The following is a 5,372-nucleotide window of genomic DNA, read 5'->3' as shown; positions in this document are numbered from 1 at the left end:
GTGTCATATTGTCTTTTTTTTTTGTCTTGACAGCAATTCCTAACAAGTGCCACTCAAAATTAGTTCCATCAACCTTTGACATGTCCAACATTGAGTAATTTATCCTAAGATATTTAACTATTGCAGTCACAGAAAAGAGCGAGTATATTTTCCTGCTCCTTCGTTTAGCTGCAGTAGATTAACCTTAATTTGACGTTTTTATATATTTTACTGCACTGAATTACCTCTAATTTCACTAATACTGGTTTGTATTACGCATTTCAAGTTCCATCCCTCTCAATAATAATGCAATATTTTCAAGACATAGATGCATGAAGTGGTGTTGAAATGTCCTTTTCACCATTAGTCCCATAATGCCCTTTACATTGGAATATTTTCCATTTTCTCTCTTTTTTTCTTCTGGCCTTACAGTGAGGTCCCCCATTTCTGATTTATTTAGAGACATGAAATGCACGTTAACAGACCATTATACTTTACATACTTTCTTGTTTGATGGACTAAGTTTTCTGTACGCTATACACAGCCTAAAAGATGCCAAAATGATGTTGGAAAAACTGATCAAATACAGGATTTTACCTGAAAGTCCTACATGAATCAGATTTCTTTGCCAAGTACATACAGTACATACAAGGAATTTGACTCTGGTTTTATATATCTCTCTCAATGTAAATTACTTACACAGAAATAGAAATAGCAGCTAGGGACAATGATAGTTATGTACACAAGTAGTGAAAAAATAGGTGTATATATAAATACTATATAAATATATATATAAAAGCACCAATGACCAACAATAAAATAAAAAATAGAATAAAACATCTACATACACGTCAAGTATTCTGTAAGTTTTAAACAATGAAACAATGCTAAAAGATACATTGCAATTCATACCTAATATTTATATTATCTAGGCTATAATTAAAGGTCCCATATTGTAAAAAGTGGGATTTTCATTTCTTTTATATTATAAAGCAGGTTTAAGTGCTAAATAAATACTGATAAACTATCAAAACGCTCAATATATGGAGAAACACACACAGCCCGTATTCAGAAATGATGTGTTTGAAACAAGCCATCAGGATTTCTGTCCATTTGTGATGTCACAAATATACAATATTTACACCATTACACGTTTTTAAACGTAAACATTCTAAATGTGTCCCAGTTTATTTCCTGTTGCAGTGTATGTGAATAACATCAGCGGACAGGAAGTAAACATGGACCCAAGCTGTTGCCTAGCAACGCAATTTGGTTGAAATGCACTAAAACGGAACGTTTCAGACAGAGGATAAATACAGGTATATTCAAACAGACAGTATGAGGAAAATAAAGTTTTTTGTTTTTTTTAACATTACAGCATGTAAACATGTTCTAGTAGAAACACAAAATACAAGTAAGAACCTGAAAATGAGCACGATATGGGACCTTTAGTGCATATTCTGTTTATCTTATGGTCCGCCAAGGAAATTTCAAAATATTATACATATGTTCATACATGTTTTCACTATATATATATATAGACACATATACTTGTCTTTTTTTTTAAACAAAATTTTAATAAATTGTTTGATTATCATCTAAACTCACCAAAATTGAATTACCTCATTCATTCATACCCAAAAGCTTATATTATAAAACTGTATATATATATATATATATATATAGCATGCATAAATGTTGAGAAAAGCATCTCTTTTTCTTTAAAATCCAGAACTGCTGACTTTAGTACACAACCTCAAAAATGTCAAGATTATTTTCTGGCGAATGCAAAATACAGGTGAAACTATTTCAACTGAAAAATTGTCTCAGTTTTTGTTTTTCATTTCTGCAGCCTGGGAGAGTTTGAGAGTTTGAGACAGTTATGAAAAAAACTACTTCTTTTCAACTTTGTTTGTATTTTCAAATGTGTATTATTACTTGAAGGACCATCATTGTCGTAGGTTGCGTGTCTTAATACACAAGCTGGAGACAGTTTTCAAAATGTCAGCCAACACTCCCAGTTTTCCGTCAGACATCTGAAGCTCCTGGAACGTCCCGACTGCTGCTTGAATATCAGTCATCCGTCACCCATTTTTACTAATAACACAACTCCAATTTCATACCTGAAGTGACATCACAAACTCTGTGTGAGTGTGTGTGTGGTGTAGCGCGTAGTATAGTGTAATGTAGTAGACTGCTTATACAACCCTCCTCATTGCCTGTCAAGACTATTGCTCTGTTACCATGGAAACCGTGTGACCAAAAAATCAGGTTACCACGGGCAGGTGCATATGAGGTGCAGCATTATCGTTTGTGCCTCACAGTCTATTTCCTGATGCAATCTGACTGCAAGTGGAGCCGGGGTTTGACAAGACCCCGTTTACACTGTTCTCACTGTCATTTTAAAATACTTCATCTTGAACCAATGAAATTACTTTAAGATTCAATTGAGCTTTTCAAATATTAGGGAGGTTATAAACGTTTGCTCTGTATCAGGATAGACACACATTATGCTGACTCTCATCTCACAGTCGCTCGCGGGTTACAGTAAATACATTTTCATGCAAAAAGAAATGTTAGATTCAGAATAAATGAGAGAGGGATGTAAGAATAAGATGTAGGCCAAACAGTTGAATGTTGAAGAGTCTGTGTGTGTGTGTGTGTGTGTGTAGGGATGTGTGTGTTTTGTGTATGCTGCCCTACAAGAAGGCAAAGGCATTTTGATGCACTGCACCAAATTTGGAACAAAAGACCTTATAGCCCAGACCACATCACTATCCTCCCACCTGCACCCCCCTCCCCCCCAAACTTGTATTTCAAGACTGAAAAATAGCACATCAAGACCAGCCCTCATACTACATTGCATTATATATATATATATATATACTGTATATATCTATATCTCTGTATATCTCTATATAATGTATCTCTATATCTCTATATATCTCTCTATACATATATCTATATCTCTCTATATCTCTATATACTGTATCTCTATATATCGATATCTCTATATATATATATATATATATATATATATCTATATCTCTATATACTGTATCTCTATATCTCTATATCTATCTATATATATATATCTATATCTCTCTATATATATCTCTCTATATATATCTATATCTCTCTATATCTCTATATCCTGTATCTCTATATATCTATATCTCTATATCTATCTCTATATATATCTATATCTCTCTATATCTCTATATCCTGTATCTCTATATATCTATATCTCTATATCTATCTCTATATATCTATCTCTCTATATATCTATATCTCTCTATATCTCTATATACTGTATCTCTCTATATATCTATATCTCTATATCTCTCTCTATATATACTGTGTATCTATATCTCTCTATATCTCTATATATCTCTATACTGTATATCTATATCTCTCTCTATCTCTCTCTCTATATATATATATACTGTATATAGATATATATATATCTATATACAGTATCTCTCTATACATCTATATCTCTATATCTCTCTATATATATATCTATATCTCTCTATACTGTATATCTATATCTCTCTCTATATATATATATATATATATCTCTATATATATCTATATCTCTATATCTCTCTCTATATATATATATCTATATATATAGATATATAGATATTTCTCTCTCTAAATATATATACATATGTGTGTGTGTATATATACAGTATATGCGTTTATGTGTATATATATATATATACACTCATATAAACACACATATACAGTATATACATATATATATGTTTATGTGTGTATATGTGTATATATATGTTTATATGTGTGTGTGTGTGTGTGTGTATATATATACAGTATATATGTATGTTTATATATATACACATTATATATATATATATATATATATAAATTGTAAATATATATAAATTGTGAATTGTAGAATACATACACATTATATATCTATACATACATTATATATTTTACATACATACAGACACTGTATTGTGTGTGCGTGCGCGCGCGCAAATATGGTGTCTCTGTCTCTGTGTGTGTGTTACTATTCTCTGTCGTTCTCCTCGAGCAGACAGGAACTTTCGGCCATTTTTTCGGGGTGTTTGTTGTTTTCCACTAAAACAAGAGAGAGGGCTGTTCTCAGGTCGACGCTGAGACGAGCTCCCCGGTCGACCTCTGGCTAGTTTGGAGGAGGGTAAAATGATCCCAGATCAGTGTCTTGTTCTCGGTGTCATGCCATCGCCATCGCCATCACCACCCCCCCTCATCCTCATCATCGCGCGGCTGCTGCTACTAGGTGCGCGCCAGCCTCGCGATAGCCTCGCCTACTAGAATCTAGTGATGGGAATTCAGGCTCTTTTTAGTGAGCCAGATCATTTGGCTCAGCTCACCAAGAGCCGGCTCTTTCGGCTACCAAACGGCTCTTCATTTTACCACTTCTGCCTTTTATAATTCAGCCAAATGTAGTGCTGTTTTGACCTATGATTAGTATGTGTGCACATATATCACTTCAATTATTCAATATAATTATACTAAACCTTATAATTTCCAGAATACCGTAATTTTATATGCTGCTTCGTCTCCGACTGTCTGCTATTCGCGCACCGCTCTTCTCTCTCTCTCTTTCTCTCCTCATCTCCCTCCTGCTCTGTACCTGTAGACCGTCAGCGTGATGCGCACCCCCGCCCCTCACTGCTTGATGATATGATCCTTGTCTGTCATCACCTGATTGGTCGCACGGACGTCATTAACACAACATTCAGTCACAGTCAGTGCATGGAGTGCCCGTGGATCGGAGAAGATCGTCCTATCATTCTGCGTTGAATTAATTAAAGGGACTGTTTGTAACTTTCAGAAATGCTTGTTAACAGCGACACCTGTGGCCGTTAAGTCAACAAAAGTCAGCGTCGGGCTAGTGCTTGCTCGCTCTAAATAGACATGAACGAGCATCGTTCAAAACAGTGAGGCGACGCACTTCAGCTAAAACCATAACATCACTCTATATTTCACCTGCTTGGCAGTAATGTTAGCTGACCAGACGAAGGTCTCTCCATGAATCACTGCTGATCCTAGTGTTGGCTTTTCCTGCCTCAGCCTCCCGACCGCGGCCGGAGGAAACAGGGGAGACACCGGCACCCGGTCGGAGACGATAACGTTTCTCGCTGCGGAGCCCCGTCACTTCACAACACAGGGAAAACCTCTGTTGGTCTGGAGGAGCTGCAGCAATTATTTCTGCACAAACGTCCACTATACATTCACTAGATATTCTCAGAGCTACGAAGTGTTCTGCTGTGTGTAGTGTGTGCGCATGAACGTGAGGTTGAGCGAGCTGAGTGAAGGCAAGCAAGCAGGCAGAGGAGCAGCGGAGCAGCGGAACAGAGACTCCAGCCCTGGAGACC

The sequence above is a fragment of the Sebastes fasciatus genome, chromosome 11 (genome assembly GCF_043250625.1).
Source record: "Sebastes fasciatus isolate fSebFas1 chromosome 11, fSebFas1.pri, whole genome shotgun sequence".
Classification (NCBI taxonomy): domain Eukaryota; kingdom Metazoa; phylum Chordata; class Actinopteri; order Perciformes; family Sebastidae; genus Sebastes; species Sebastes fasciatus.
This window is presented reverse-complemented; position numbering follows the sequence as displayed.